The sequence below is a fragment of the Mytilus californianus genome, unplaced genomic scaffold (assembly GCF_021869535.1).
Source record: "Mytilus californianus isolate M0D057914Y unplaced genomic scaffold, xbMytCali1.0.p SCAF_10, whole genome shotgun sequence".
Taxonomy (NCBI): Eukaryota; Metazoa; Mollusca; class Bivalvia; order Mytilida; family Mytilidae; genus Mytilus; species Mytilus californianus.
Window position 1 is genome coordinate 23,135,894 of NW_026262582.1, and position 18,539 is coordinate 23,154,432.

Consider the following 18,539-nt stretch of genomic DNA (forward strand, 5'->3'; position numbering starts at 1 on the left):
GACTCATAATCAAGAACAGCGAGAAAGACTATTTCGCAAACTGTTGAAAGATACACAGTCCGTTCTTACAACGACTAAGTCCTTATGCACAGATGTTAAATACAAATAAAACAAAAACTTGACCATTAGCCAAACCAAAGAAAGAAACCAATGAAAGCACGTACTCTACCAAGATATTAGACTTAGCAAACAAAACAAAAACACTTTGTTTGTTTATATTAAATAAAATATGATATTCGTTTATTTAAATGATTTTGGAAAGGAGAAAAAATTCACGAAAAAAAACAAAAACGAACTGGTAATAGACAAACTATAAAACAATATCAATTGTTATTTCTTTTACTTTAGAACTGCAGAACGTACAATAACAAAATTAATTTAGCTGACTCATTACACATAAACTGTATAAAAATACATTGAATGGGACTTTTGAGTTTTTTTCTCCATTATCGTTAAAGTCAATACACATAAAGTATTTAATTACATAAATCAATTCCGAAAAAAACTTTAAAATTTCACATTATTAAATTTTATCAAAACACTGTTTTAATAACATGATATTCATAAGATAGATTAATAAAACATTGAATCTGAATATTCAAATATTTGTCAATTTTGTCGATTGGATTATTCACGGCTGAGTAGTTGTGAAATCAGTGACACGTACCTTCATTATTTTATAAAAATATTGAATATCTATTTAAGTTCGTTTTGAAAATCTTCCAAAAGTTACCACAAAATAAGCAACGTGAAAAGAATATAAACATTTTTCCTGTGTGTATATATACGATGACTTTAAAGAGTCCTGGGTGCACTTTGTGTGTCCTGAGTGCACTCAGGAGGTCCTGGGCAGTGTTTAGACGTACCCGTTGATTTGCAACTGTATTTTTTCTGTTTTGGCACATACTTATATATGAACCTCATTAAATTCGATCTCAAAATAGTGACTATAAAGGAATATATTTTTAAAGTCTTAATAAATTCCATCAGAGACATATATACATATATGTGTATATATATGTCTCTGATTCCATTGAGCACAAAACTAATCCAAATCCGATTTCAAGTATTTCGTGATTCTAAAATACGTTTTTTTTTTGGCAGAAACAAGGATTTGTATAGTGAGAAGGATTGGAATCTCGCGGTATATCGACACTTCTTGCGTATCGTGAGATGTTGCGTACTCGCCACTATAAATTTATACGCGCCTGTTAGTAAATATCCAGTTGAACGGCGTGTATTGCAAGATAATTATTTCTGACTTGTTTGTGGTTAGGTTAAGTTTCTTTTAGCATCTTTGATCAATATTTTGTGTTAATTCGCAAAGATATCAAGATTCCTTCTGAGTATGTCATATTGGGGACCTCCCCCAAGCTGGAAAATAAACTTTGATAGTCGTTTACATTTTGCAGTTGCCGAAAATTATCGTAATTATGTTGTTGTTTTTCTTGTGATCGTAATTTGAGTAGCCCAACACATCTTTATGATACTAGTAATAGCTGTTTAAGATAACCTCAAAGAGAAGGTCAAAACAATAATTTATTTTTGCAGCTTGTTTTTTTGTCCTTTCTTCTAGTAAATGAAACTGACCCAACTACCACAAGAGCTGATTGACAGTTAGAGGAAAGCATACAGTTTTCAGGAATAGTCAGTCTCCATACAATATCTGTATGTTGATTTCTTTATCATCCCAAGTCTATGAAAGTTAAGTTATGAATAAATTTAACAGAATCAATATACATGTAAGGTCTGCAACAAATCAGAAATTAAATGAATTCATTGATTTTCAAGAATTCTCGTCTGTTCAAAATGCAAATACATGAGTGTAAACTGGAACTATAGAGGTTTGGGTGCATTGAAGGACTGGCAGGAAGTCAAAAATAATTCATGATAATAAACAATGGTAAAAGTCTTGATTTTTTTTAAATCAATGGTTGTACCCATGGCAAGTACAAGTAAATTTCCCTTGTGAAAAACATTAGTAACACAAGCAACTAACAGCATTTTACGAATAACTTTGATGGGTTATCTGCTTATTGTGTCATACACCCTATTCATAATTTGTTTCACATTTTTCACATTGTGGCCTTTTAGAGCCAACTATACCATATGTGTTTTTCTCATTGTTGAAGGCTGTACAGTTGCCTATAATTGATTACATCCACTTCATTTGAATTTTATGGATAGTTGTCTCATTGGCATTCATACATCTCCTTATTTTTATATTGGTAAAGATTTGACATTTTTTTATTAGCATTAAGAGCAATATATAAGTGGACAATCATTTCATTTTTAGGGGGTAAGGCAGGAGGATTTCTCTTTGACAGATTATTCACAAATAGTCAATATTATTTCATTTTTATCTGTTGCTCAGATTGTTTATGTCGCATAGCTTCATTTTCACTGTTTTACATAATTTTTCATGCGTAATGTGAGGCAGAAATGCATCAGCTTATTCATTTTCATCTTGAACGGGCAACATTTTTTCTTCTACTAATTCTCACAAAGCTAAAATATTCATTCCCACATCACCCCACCCTCATCCCATTGACCCAATAAATCAATTGGTTATCAACTTTCAAAAAGTACCTATCTAGAAAACCTATCTTAGTGAACACTGACCTGTCTTCGTTTACATCCTTGTCCTTTGATCTCATGATAGTTGTCTTAATAGCAATCGTAACACGTCTCCTTATTTTTATACCCACATGAAATAATTTTTTACATTCCTTATGAACCAAGCATGAAAGATAAAAAAAATGGAACATTGTTACAAACTAAACTATCTGGGAACACCCAACCACAGAAATGCTGGTACCTGCTATTAAGACATCATGTATTCTGGATGTCTTGTAATAAAAGAAGTTTGTTCTTGCTGACAAATTTTATTCACACACACAAATATAATTTAAAGCAATATTAAAACATGTTAATTTTCCAAGTCCTTTTTTAATTCCATTCATGACACTATTTTAAAAAGATAAAGTCACTGGTTGGATTTTACATATTGATAATGGTGATTTCATACTCTGGTTAACTTCCGTCTCAAGTTTGTCAAAGGAGCTGACATAATTTGTATTTGATTTTTTGGTACATAAAGTATCCTCTGCGACGTGTACTTCATAGAAACTACATTCTACAATGTATGTCTTCTAGAGGCTTGGTTTGATGCCTTTCCCTGTATTGCATGCAGTATGGGTGATCATTTTGTAAGTCAGAATATGGTGTTATTTCTTGCACTTTCACTACAAGGAAACAGTCTCCTTTCTTTAACTTTGGTTTCCTGAAAATAACAAACATTTTTTTTGTAAGACATGTAAGACTTAAATATAATTAGGGTTTCCCTGACATTTTCCATATTGTAAAATTATAAATTTAATCCATTTAATTTCAAAGCAAAAGAAATAAAACATTACATGTAAAACAAAATACACAGGTCTACTACAAGTTAAAAACGAATAAGAATCTAAAAATTACATTTTGTGGCAGTACTAGTACTAGTGCTGAAAGCTGTCAGTGCTGGCTAGAATTCCACTTAGAATTTCTGTAAAAAGTATTAAGAGATGTGGCACACTGGTATGATTCTTGCGCAAATTTTGAAAATAATGATTTTAAAGTACATTTTAATTCTGGTATCAGTATTTTTTTAAATATTTAATAATGTAGTTACCTGATTATTATCCACAGCCATAACCAACAATTGTCTTCAGAGAGATGTACTATTAAAACACAAAATATCTTTTACATCTGAAAGTAAAAAACTTAATGCAAATATGATGTTAAACAATTATACACAGTAACTGAAATTTAATTACTTATGTATCAAGAGTAGGTTACTCTCCTAGCTGTCCATATATAAAAGCAAAATAATTATGTTTTATCAAATAACATTTAGAGAATTTTGCAGTAATTTAAAAACGAATAATTGGGCACTCGTCACTGCTTGGTTATGTATAATATGTTACTGTTTAAACTGATGTAATTTACATGTTCACTGTAATAATGCTGGGATATGTATTTCATTGAAATTAATCCAGTTATCATGGGGTTGATGGTATACATGAACATTAACAAAATAACACAGTTCATAATACATCACAAAAATAATAAAATATAAGACATGAATTTATGCAGAATATGGAGTCAGAAAAAGTTTAGAATTTTAAAGTCCGCATTGGCAAATTATGCATCCTTTACAAGTACATAACCGGTTGATTGTATTGGGGTAACAAGGATTAATTATGTACTTGAGACATGTAGCCATCCCAAGAATATCAAATGTTTGACCATGATCTGACAACATAAATGTTTTGACTATTTTGGTATTTCTTTATATTTCAAATGATGAACCTACACGCCCAAAAGTCCTGACAATATGAAGAGTTTACTACTTAAAGTGTTTAACGACCTTGACTGGCTGTTCAGCCCTCGCACGGTCGGCTCGGTGCTCGAAGGACGTTTTGGCGAGCGTTTAACAATTTTCTGCAGTCGGACAGGAACAGTTGGAATGCGCCATTTTGGTAGGCGGCCATCTTGGTTTTGATGAGTTGATTTGGTTTGTTGACTATTTTGATGTTTTATTACAGTCTGTACTTCACAACGGCTGCTTTCAGGGCAAGGTTGGTCAGCTTTGCAGCCCGCTAACCACGATGATGGATGACTGGTCGATGAGTCTCGGACATAATAATAACGACAGGAAGCATTATCAGGACCAAAGTCGTGAGACAGTGAAATGGCGGTCCATCATCTAACACCTAGGATACAGCCCTCGGACGTGAGTCGGCATAACACTCCCCCATCCATAATGGGTTTTGAGTGTATGCTGACGCGGGAATTCGCCCTACGTGGATTATAGCCTATCGTAGTCTGTACAGCGTTGGATTGGTTTCTGTCATCGAAAGTAGTAAGTCGTTGATCCATCTATCAGTAAACCCTCATTGAAGATAGCGGGTAAAGGAGAGCTCACCCAGCACGTCCGTTCAGCTGTAATGACTAAGACGTGACTGAATGAATGAGGAGTTTAAGTAGTGAGATGAGATTTTATAACTGCTCCTTGATGAAGTGCCTAATTTTACTTTCAAATTCTCCATACTTGTGCATGGACCCTTCTTTTCTTTTTGGTTTTTGTTTATGAGTGTGAAGAGATTTTGTGTATCGTGGAACACTTTTTTACAACAAAGCCTGAAAATTAGTCTTTCATAAAATTTCGTTTTATTCATTTGGGCGGGTTAAGCCTCAGAAAAATTATACAGGCCTGGGACGAGCGCTTGTGATTTATCCTGAAGACGGCAATATATATTTTTTATTGCATTTACTGAATTAGTCGGACTGAAATCGTACCCTTATCCCCCACACTTTTAAGCACATATATACACATGTACAAATGTAACTACCTCCTGTTATCTTTGTTACAGGCCTAATGTATACCAAAAGATTGGAGAGATAGACAGTCTTAATATAAATACGATCGTAAGAACACGCCTTTAACTTGTAAAATAATAGTGTCCCTCTATTTTCACTTTATACTACTGCCAAAATATGCTATAACCTATGTGCAGTATGACTGTATGATATACCCAGTTGATGTGGTGAACGTACGCAGAGTTCTGTGAACCCTTGAAGGCATAAAGGAATTTCCCAGTACATTTTCATATCAATTCTAAAGGAAAAAACAATACCTTTTGGTGTAAATGTCCATGAAACAACAGATGCAAACTATGGATTCTAAACATTTTTCATCACGTTCGAGGAATTACAGGAAGTTTATTTATGTTGATTTGGTCCCGTCCATAATAACGACTTTTGGATGCATCTAGTAACCGTAGCGGTATTTTAAAAATATGATAATATCACACGTTATCATTTTGCAAGCCAAATGTTTTAGAAAGTACAACGATTTTTGACGGTTGGTCTGAAATAACCATTAAAATAACAACAACGAAAGCTCCTTACACTATATAGTTTATAATAAGCACGCACCACACACAATTATTTTATATTATTCAAGTTTCTCAACACAAATCCTTATTATGAAGGAGGAGATTGAGATTTAAGTTGTGGTTTGGACCGCCTATTTGGGCGGGATTATTACGATGACCAACAGATAGTAAATTTAGATGCAGATAATATGTTTTGTAAAGATATAAACTGTTTTTTTAATCAGAAACTGTCATAAACTTACACTTAAAAGTATCACATCATGTAATTTTGTTATATTATACTTACAAAACGCCGAGTTTATCTGGAAATGACATAAATTCAACTTGTAATGGTGGACGAAAAACGACAAACGAGATGCATACACTTAAAAGTATCACATCATGTAATTTTGTTATATTATACTTACAAAACGCCGAGTTTATCTGGAAATGACATAAATTCAACTTCTAATGGTGGACGAAAAACGACAAACGAGATGCATACACTTAAAAGTATCACATCATGTAATTTTGTTATATTATACTTACAAAACGCCGAGTTTATCTGGAAATGACATAAATTCAACTTGTAATGGTGGACGAAAAACGACAAACGAGATGCATACACTTAAAAGTATCACATCATGTAATTTTGTTATATTATACTTGCAAAACGCCGAGTTTATCTGGAAATGACATAAATTCAACTTGTAATGGTGGACGAAAAACGACAAACGAGATGCATACACTTAAAAGTATCACATCATGTAATTTTGTTATATTATACTTGCAAAACGCCGAGTTTATCTGGAAATGATATAAATTCAACTTGTAATGGTGGACGATAAACGACAAACGAGATGCATACACTTAACAGTATCACATCATGTAATTTTGTTATATTATACTTGCAAAACGCCGAGTTTATCTGGAAATGACATAAATTCAACTGGTAATGGTGGACGAAGAACGACAAACGAGATGCATACACTTAAAAGTATCACATCATGTAATTTTGTTATATTATACTTGCAAAACGCCGAGTTTATTTTGAAATGACATAAATTCAACTTGTAATGGTGGACGAAAAACGACAAACGAGATGCATACACTTAAAAGTATCACATCATGTAATTTTGTTATATTATACTTGCAAAACGCCGAGTTTATCTGGAAATGATATAAATTCAACTTGTAATGGTGGACGAAAAACGACAAACGAGATGCATACACTTAAAAGTATCACATCATGTAATTTTGTTATATTATACTTGCAAAACGCCGAGTTTATCTGGAAATGACATAAATTCAACTTGTAATGGTGGACGAAAAACGACAAACGAGATGCATACACTTAAAAGTATCACATCATGTAATTTTGTTATATTATACTTACAAAACGCCGAGTTTATCTGGAAATGACATAAATTCAACTTGTAATGGTGGACGAAAAACGACAAACGAGATGCATACACTTAAAAGTATCACATCATGTAATTTTGTTATATTATACTTACAAAACGCCGAGTTTATCTGGAAATGACATAAATTCAACTTGTAATGGTGGACGAAAAACGACAAACGAGATGCATACACTTAAAAGTATCACATCGTGTAATTTTGTTATATTATACTTACAAAACGCCGAGTTTATCTGGAAATGACATAAATTCAACTTGTAATGGTGGACGAAAAACGACAAACGAGATGCATACACTTAAAAGTATCACATCATGTAATTTTGTTATATTATACTTGCAAAACGCCGAGTTTATCTGGAAATGACATAAATTCAACTTGTAATGGTGGACGATAAACGACAAACGAGATGCATACACTTAACAGTATCACATCATGTAATTTTGTTATATTATACTTGCAAAACGCCGAGTTTATCTGGAAATGACATAAATTCAACTGGTAATGGTGGACGAAGAACGACAAACGAGATGCATGCACTTAAAAGTATCACATCATGTAATTTTGTTATATTATACTTGCAAAACGCCGAGTTTATTTTGAAATGACATAAAATCAACTTGTAATGGTGGACGAAAAACGACAAACGAGATGCATACACTTAAAAGTATCACATCATGTAATTTTGTTATATTATACTTGCAAAACGCCGAGTTTATCTGGAAATGATATAAATTCAACTTGTAATGGTGGACGAAAAACGACAAACGAGATGCATACACTTAAAAGTATCACATCATGTAATTTTGTTATATTATACTTGCAAAACGCCGAGTTTATCTGGAAATGACATAAATTCAACTTGTAATGGTGGACGAAAAACGACAAACGAGATGCATACACTTAAAAGTATCACATCATGTAATTTTGTTATATTATACTTACAAAACGCCGAGTTTATCTGGAAATGACATAAATTCAACTTGTAATGGTGGACGAAAAACGACAAACGAGATGCATACACTTAAAAGTATCACATCATGTAATTTTGTTATATTATACTTACAAAACGCCGAGTTTATCTGGAAATGACATAAATTCAACTTGTAATGGTGGACGAAAAACGACAAACGAGATGCATACACTTAAAAGTATCACATCGTGTAATTTTGTTATATTATACTTACAAAACGCCGAGTTTATCTGGAAATGACATAAATTCAACTTGTAATGGTGGACGAAAAACGACAAACGAGATGCATACACTTAAAAGTATCACATCATGTAATTTTGTTATATTATACTTACAAAACGCCGAGTTTATCTGGAAATGACATAAATTCAACTTGTAATGGTGGACGAAAAACGACAAACGAGATGCATCACGGTAAATATCGCAAAATCTCATCATACTCAGCTTATTTCAATACAGGCAATTCAAATAGTCCACGAGATTCAAATCCTTCTCACTATACAAATCCTTGGTAGAAATTACAATTATTTTTTTTTATCTGATATGACTTTCAAACACTGATTTAAGATTTATATTGTCCACAAAATATCATAAAATATAAGGGATAAAAAGACGTTTTTCTAATATTTTTTTTACAAAGTTGTTTATTGTTTAATTATGTCGTAATTTGCTAGGTCAGTGTCGGATTCAGGGGCCGACATATCGTACGCTTCCCCTTTGATTGGATAATATATAATTTTTAGCATAATTAAAATCATCATTTTTTTATCCTCGCTACACGTGGCGTTATTTATTCGTCTGTATAACACAGCTTGTGAATTAGTCTAAATGTCCATCCAATGTATAGTAATATTTCTTTTTCATCACTTTTTTATTCTTAAATATAAGCGTTGTCTATTTCTATCTGACAAGCACACACATGGACTTTTTCATTAGTATAGAAGGTCCCAAACTTAACTATGTGGACAGTGGGTCATCGCACACAGATTTGTTTAACAAGACAGCTGATTGGATAAATATGATAGATTGTCACGCCTACATTAAACTGCTGTCCAATCAAATGCCAGCAGAAACCTGTCAATAAAAAAAGCGTGGATAAGTTAGAGATTTGATTGTGTATTCGATATTTGAACAAAAAGTTATAAAGTCACTATTCGTTTAGCATTAAATTGCGAAGAACGTGTTCGTGTAACAACCCTTCCCCTTTTCCCCTTTTCGCCTTCTTATTTTTACCCTTTCTTTTTAACAGAAAAGTATTAAATATGAGCGAACTGCGAGTTTTACAAGCATTCTATGTAGCGACTTGTGATTTCCGGGAACGTATTATTTTCAAGATTTCACAGACCTCTGAAAAAGTTAGAACATACAAGTTTCATCTACCTTTTGCAGAAAAAACAATACCAAATTATATTTGTAAATTGGAAGAGATTAAGAATAGTTTAAATTCGTACTAAAAATTGTCTGAAATATAAGAAAACATGTTTCTCTCTGCCTGAATGCAATCGAAAGCAAATTTTCATTTTTTATTCTTTATCTATTTGCAAAAGACGAAGAATTCTCCTTTAAACTGTAAATTATTAAACAGACAGACTAACTTTAAAGGATAAAATACAAGTTTGTACTACCATCCAAGGAAATAATTGTTCCATAAAGTAACTAATCCTTCATTCACAACCGTCAAAACTCTGGACTCATTTTTGATATTTACCTGAGAGATCACAAAGGACATACATCTACCAAGAACTTAACCGAAATGGCAAAAATGAAACAATATCTTTTTATGTTTTTTTTTGGTAGACGAGTAGCAAATTGAATAAGGAAATGTTATTGAAAGAGAATTAAGATATATGATAATTTTTCTAAGCAAAGTGGCAAAAACACGCATATATAGAGTTACGTAGGTGCAAAAAAATATATATTAACAGTAAATTTTGGACTATTTAATAAAGGATTATATGTCGATCACGACCCACGATTCTTGATTTCCAATGTACATGATTTAAAACCGTGTTTTGTACTTCTACAGATTGCATTTTGAAGAACACATGCTTGGCCATGATCGTTGAATGTTCAGCGTGTAATATTACATGATATTCAGGATGATTTCAACGAAAAGTAAAAGAAAAAGATTTAATTTTTTAAATCCGAGCATTCCTTAAATTCAACATTTAAAACCGTTTTGTTTTACGCAATACATATAAAATTGAGAATGACTGATGTACTTTTTATTCTCTCTAACAATTAGCATTGGTAGTCCCCACAGCTTTCTCTCCATTAGTAAGGGATGTCCTGGGTAAGGGAGGTCCTATTCTTAACAGTAAGGGGACACTGAAAAGTCACAGGACAAAAAGTCACAGGACAGAAAGTGACAATTGTTTAAGTATGTAAGAGAAATATCTTGAAAAATTACTTTTTATTACATATATATTCTTTTTACAGTTTATGAAATTGTTCATTAGCCTTGGTAAATGAAGATTTACAAAATCCTAATCATGCAAATGATATCATATTTCTTAGCACCATGAAGCTGTTTAGGTACCAAGCCACTTTGATAGTTTGTTTACAAAATAATTACTCTTTCATTTAATACATTTGTTTACAGAGTTGGTTTATATATACAATAGTTCAAGATACATACAAACTATTTAAAAAAAAAATATTTTCTTATTCAAAGAAAATAGTCTCAGAAATTGAATTGTGAACTTTCGTCGGTGACCTATTGTCCACAAGCACGCATTATTTATTAGTAAAGTTGGAACAAAGGTCAATTTGCCTCTGATTCACAACAATTGTTCTCTTGTTAACATGATCCTTTTTTGTCGACACGCGCTCGCCGTATCAGGCTAGAACAAATCAATGCATATCAATGTCACCTGTGTCCTTTCCTCGACTGAATGTTATTAGCAATATTAATATTGGATACAATTGAAACGTAATGAATTGCATTTAATCCTAGTCCTAAGTTTAATTTTCCGTTGAATCCGTTGAACATCTAAGTGATCATCGATGTGTAATATTTGACACTGGACATTATTTTAGGAGCGGTGCAATACAAATAATGTATTTCTATCAATCATTTACTTCAGTTAAAGACTTTTGAATGTAACAATATGGTACAAATCGATTTGATTTACTGAATTGCATATTTCTTTTTATCGAAATGAAAATATTATAAACTGCTCCCGGTTAATATAAATAAGAAGATGTGGTATGTGTGCCAAATAATCAACTCTCCATCCAAGTCACAAAGTATAAAACAATTATAGATTAAAATTACGGCCTCAACACGGAGCATTGGCTCACACCGAACAGCAAGCTATAAAGGTCCCCAAAATGACTATCATGGTAAAACAATTCAAAATGGAAAAACAAAGGTCTAATCTATAAGTACAATGAAGTACGGTCATTTCGCTACGTTATTTTATAGCTTTTTGGTCAATTCCGAAAAAGCAAGTAAGCGTCTCACTGTTTTTAAAATGAGAAGTAATGCTGGTGTTATAAAAACAAATCTGATATGAAAAAAAATATAAACCGTACACTAAATTTTATCAATCGTTTCTTAACTTATGTTGTTTGATATTTTTCTATAACATGATTTATTCTTGTATTAGTTCTTGTTAAAACAAAACTTGATAATAAAAAAAAATCAAGAGAGGTATCGAAATCGGTCTTTATAGGTACCTAATGGTAAATATAAACTGTCAACTAAATTTTTAAAATACAGTGTATTCTTTATTCTTGTTGCATTTTTTTGGAAAAAATAATGTTTTATTTGTCAATGTAATAATTTTACCCGGTAAATCCTTATATAAGATAAAACATGGAACTTTATTAATTTTACGTCCATGGATAACACATCATAAGCGTTGCATGGGTAATTATTTAGATAGTTAATGACAACCCGTTTCGGTTGACTGCTTAGATAATCCGTTTATTGAAAAGTAATCAACTTTCACCAAGCAACTGTCATCTGTATAATATTTAAAAATATAAAGTAAATTAGATACTTAGAATATATTTTTTCTTGACAAATCTTATATGGATCAGAAGTATTATTTTACATTAGAAACAAAAAAATGTTTAAGAAAATTTCAGAACATCTTTGGGATATATTACTTATCATTATATCTATACGGGCGGAATGAATAAATACAGGACTACTTTATGTCAAACAGCACGACTGCAAAGTTTTTATGACTAACACATTTTCCGGTTACAACAATTAATCTTTTCTTATATAACCAATTAAATGTTAAAAATTCTATCGGAAAAAAATGAATTGTACGTTTTCATACGTTATTTAATGAAATAGATATACAGTATTACATTATAAGACCACAAAAGAATATCCTCCAAGCTATGCCGATTTTATTCATAAAGGGGAAGTAACCCCTGATAAACACAGATAAAATGTCGCTCGTTTTATTTAAAATATTTAAAATCTTAACACGACTGAACACAATCTTACAGCAACTGAACAGGTTTTTTAACTTTGGTCTTATTTTATCTGAACGTGATCTTATCAAGTCTTATTTAAACGCTTGAAGAATCTGTCTTGTTTATCTTGACCCGACTGATCTGACTGAACACGGTATATCGGAACAGAGTTTAAAAGTCTAAACAGGTCTAAACGTTTTTCCCTAGCGGTAAAATAAGTCGACTAAGACTTGATCAGACCAAAATGACCGTTTCAGACTGAAATCTTGCAACTAGTGGTAGTTAAGACCCTTTCGTACCACTATGTGAGCAATATAAGATTCATATATCTAACACTTCTTTTTGGTAAAATTACACTGCTAGACATAAGTGTGTCTTTTAATTCTCTTGACAATAATGCACTCACATTTTTATCATTAGTTGTAAACTTTTTTTTACGTGCTTTTACTATAAAATGCAAAAACTTGTAGTAAACACACGAAGTATTTGCCTAAAGAGAACGCGCGTGTTTGTTTATGTTATGTTTGATGTGCACTCAGATGTACTGCAGTTTCAGTGTTTGGTATGGTACAATCTATAATTTTCTTTTCGAGAAGACACTTAATATTTTTCGATGAGTTAGAAACATTTTTTTTTGTTTCGAAAGCAGCCAACGTTAACTTATTATTTAAAAACAAATTACGGTCTTAGAATCTGTCATGTTTTTCTCAGACTATTCATGAAGGCTCTTCACTAAATTCATTGAATGTTGGATGTGTCCTGATTTAAATTTGAGTCTTAGTTTTTTTGAATTTTTGTTACTTCTTTTTGACTTTTTGCCTTTGAACTAGCGTTTATAGTTTTCTAAGATTTGTACTTTGTGTCGTTTGTGTTTTTGTAAATGTTCTTGTGCTTTGTATTGATCTATGAAGTAAGCCATTTTTAACTGAATTTTTCACTTTGTTTTTATATTGTACTGTAACACCACTGTTCCAGGTTACGGAGATGGTTTGGCATCAGCAAACATGTCTAACCCCCGCCACATTCTGTATGTGCCTGTATCAAAACAGGAGCCTATAATTCAGTGGTTGTCGTTAGTGTCGCCCCTGTCTTGTGTTCGGACTTAATAAGACCCTATCTTTTACCTTCACAGTCCCAGCTGTGTATGCGCTTTCACTTCGTCCTACGTCTATTAGATGTAAAGCAATTTTTTTAGGCTATCCATAATCTAACGAAGATATAAACATACCTTTTGGTAAATTGTTTTTTATATTTGATGCTTCACAGCACACAGGGATTACGTCAACACCGTCCAGGTACAATCAATTTTATTGACACATTTTTTTTTGGAAAAATATTTTGCTGTGTGTACTCCTGATTTATATGACATGAATATCCATATTTGGTTGAATGATTTATTAGGAATCATAGTATTCATTTCTGTATGATGAAATAACGCGGCGTAACTTGTGTTAAGTGAGATTTCATCTACAACAAGGTGCGTGTAACTCCTAAACGAAGAATTCCTAAAATTGTATTAAAGAACATTTTGTTGATGTCCAAAAAGGTTTTTGATGCCACGTAATTGAATATACTTAGTTGTATAATTTATTTTCTGCATAACCTGTTGCAAGTTTTGCCATTGACTATGATAGTTTCTTCTGTGTCGGAGTCAATTCTCCAAGCGTCAATTTATTGTTTTGTCCATGTTGTCTCTCAGTATAGGTTTTACTATCTGCTAAGGTATACTAAGCTTTAGGAATGATATTATCGAAATATCCGACGATAAGCAAGGATGCAGTTAATGAATATATGAAGAGTTTTTTTTCCAGTATACATAATTGAGGTGTTATGCCGAACAAAGCACATCTCGTTAAGTCCTGCAATAAAAAAGTAAAACACAAATACTAAACTTCAAGGTAGTTTAAAGATGTTTGCTCCTCTTGTTTTTGACTTTTTGTCAGATATTCGGAATCCTCTGGTTTTTCATCTACTGCCATTACAAATTTTTCCCAAAAACCCCTACTTTTCTTTCCATAATTTTATTACATATAGTTTAAAAAGCCATATTTGAAGATCTTATAAAATCCTTGTTATTTTTTCATAGTTTTTGAAAGAAAATAAGGTGGCAATGTTAAACGTATGAACACTCTAGAGATATTCATTTCCCGCAAAATTTTCAATGGCTTATATCTCGAAAACAAGTACACGGACCCTTCATTTTTTTCTGCATTTTTAGTTCTATTATTTATATACTATCAATTTATAAAAGTCTTTTAAAAACCTTGTAATTTTAAAACAGAGTAGCGAACATCCTGAAAAAGGGAAGTACATGAAAACTGACAAAATCAAACGTTATCAATCAAGGGAACGATTGAAAAACAACACTCATATTTCTGTCTTGATACAGACATTTTCCGAAGAAATTAAAATATTGGAATTAAAGATAAGAGTTCTTAGATACATATTTTCATTATTTGATTTGAAGTCAAAATTTATTTGGTTTATGTCACGTGAAGACAAAAATGTTAATAAGAAAATACATAATATAATTTTTGATTTAGAATGTGAGAAAAAGAACTATACTGACTCCAGACCTCTCTGGTTGTAATAAGTTGTCAAATACCCTAAAATCATTATAATGTATGTTTTTATTAAATATACAATAAACTATTAAGTATATAACAACAAAGAACACTGGGTTGTCCATACGTATAAAAAAATTGGGTCACTGACACTTGACCATGTACATGATTACAAGTCTTTTATAAACCATGATAAATATTTTTTTGTTTTTTTGTTTTTTCATCACTGTAATCAATAAAATCAATCTTTATCATATGTATATATCATAATTTGTATAAACTATTCTGCTCCACATGATTGTGGAAATTGACAAATAAAGCTATTCTCATTCTACTCATTATGAGAAATGAAACGGAATAGAATATACTGATGTGGAATGGTTTCAAAATCAAACGATTTTACGGTTTTCTTATCGTCTTCAATTAGTCCAATCGAAGATCAGATGTAACATGTTTTGAAAAGATTTGTTAACTTATATACATGTAATATTTGTGTGTTGTGAATAATTGAATTTGCGTTCGTCATATACACAATATGATATATGCAATTTTACATGTTTGTCTTATTATCGACTTTATCAAATATAAAACAGAATTTTATCATTTTTATCTCCCTTTTTCATCTCTCATCTTAATTAAATGATAAACATCAAATGTTAGGTATTCGATTTTATCATTAAAGTAGATTGGACTCTTTATCTTCTTTGCATTGCAATTATAGTTAAGCATTTTCAATTACTAATAAAAGTGTCACAGCTTTATTAGACAATTTGGCAAATAATATAACAAGGAGTTAGTGATTAAATCTTTAAAATCATCACAAAAAGCCGTTGAATACTGAAATATGCACAGCTTGGAATTAGTGTTTAAACAAATATTTGTATCAGTACAATACTAGGACATGGCAGTTGAACGCTTATTGATCATAATGTTAGAGTTAGAAAAATAAGGACTTTGATCTAAGAAAGAATTGAAGAATGTTCGATTTTAAATTGTCACTTTAGGTTAATTCACGTGATATATACGCTTTTGTGATCCACAATTTTTCAGGAAAAAAACCGTACGATATGATATCCTTGCGTGTTGAAAACATATTTGTAGACTGTTTATTTGTATACTTCAGTCAACCCTTTGGATGGATAGAATTCGATGCCATACGTAAAGGTAACAACTATTGTTAACCAACTGATTTTCGCGGATACTTTATTTTGCGTTTAGCCCTTTCTAGTCAACTTCTCGGCAGTTAAATCTCGCGATTTTCTATTTTACTTGATGTAGTTAAATAAGGAAAGATTCAAGTTTTACATACTCGCGACGATTTATATTCGCGTTATTTTTTCTACTTGCAACACTCGCGAAAATAAATCGCTCGCGAAAATTAATTGGTGTACAGTATACAGAAATGAATATTACAACTGTATATGAATGCAATTGATGTTTTTTATAAGTATAGGTTACTTTTTATATAATTTCAGATTTCATAACTGTATAATTGTAATATGTACATTCTGTTTCAGTTATTCCGGATTTGTATTTCTTTTAAAATAAAATTTGCATTGACTATAAAAAAGGCATACTGAATTAGCTGAGAAAGCTTGACCTTGTGCAATGCCAAACTATAAGGTTTTAAGTCGCCTTTACGATATAACTCACATTATCATATATTATAGCGTCAAGCGTTTCACTCAAAAAGACAGGCCAGAAGATCAATACATATTTTTTGAAATCCCAAATATAAAAGCAGGAAGCCTGCATATATCAAATTATCAAGAATATTAAATGGTTGTAGTGTTAAAAAATGGTCTCCATTCAATGGTAATACTGAATAAACTATTCTACATGTATCTTGCATTTTAAAAATATAATCTAAACAGCGCTCCGGAGTCACGGAATTTATAGTGTTATTTTTGTTTTCAAGCATTGGATCGATACCGCTGATGGCGGACTGTAATCCCAATGAGTATCATCAACTCGGTAGTCAATGCATCAGTACTGTTATAATGTATAAAAAAACTCCTTAAATTTTCAGTTGATAAATTAGAAATGAGTAAGAACACAAGGTTCCATCTCCCTCGGGCAGTGTTTGAATTTATGAAACTGTCTATATTTTAACATTGTCCAGTCTCGGATGGTAATGAATTCTTTAAATAAAAGACTAAATTATGGTCAACTTTGTAACATCCTCTGGAAACTTTTCCCCTTTTGCAAATTTTTCGTTGGCAAAAAAACAATATCTGAATCTGGTCGATAATCATTTATAATTTGAAAGTAATTTGCTACAAAATGCATATGGTTTCATTTATTTGATATATAGACTGAAAAGATATTCATATTCGGAGAAAACGTCATGTGCTTTCGCCTAGGGACAAATCAGCTGAAACGATGTAGTTCATGACGTTAGTACTATACTTAAATGCTAACGAATTCCGAGTACATATATATTCACAACTTCTACAATCGTAGATCCCTGTAATCATATTGTTAATGAAGACCTTGAAATTGTACAGGACAGAGCGTTAATGAATGGTTTCCTGTCGCGCAATGTTGTCATTTTAGCGGTATTTTTAACATTGCTATATAAGCGGGAGGTTTGACTAGCCATACATCCAGGTTAAACCTTTTTTTCTTAAAATGTCCTGTACCAAGTCAAGAATATGGCAATTGTTATCACATAGTCCGTTTTGATGTATGTTTGCGTTTGTTTTTGCAGCAGCTCAGTGTTTCTGTTGTTCTGTTTTGTTTCCTCTGAAAGTTAATGTGGTTCCCTCAGTTTTGGTTTGTGACCCGAATTTGTTTCAGTTGAATCGATTTATGACTATTGAACAGCGGTTTACTACTGTTGCTTTATCAAAGAAATGACCAAACTATCGTTTACCGTCTAGAACTTACTGAAAGGAATCTCGTATATTCCCTACCTACTACTTTTCCTATTACTTCAATTTTTTGTGCAGGAGAAAAAAGTTGATAAAATCATTCGATTCTTTTTTTGTAAAGAAATACCTGAATTTTGTCGATAGTCAAATACAACAGATCTGAAGTAGCTAAATACAAATTCGGTCTTTTAAATAAATACGATTTCTCGACTGAATTAAATATAAAATTCATAATATTCTTTCTCGTTTTTTATATAAATTAGACTGTTGGTTTTCCTGTTTGAATTGTTTCACTCTAGTCATTTTGGGGTCCTTTATTCCTTTATAGCTTGCTGTAAGCCAAGGCTCCGTGATG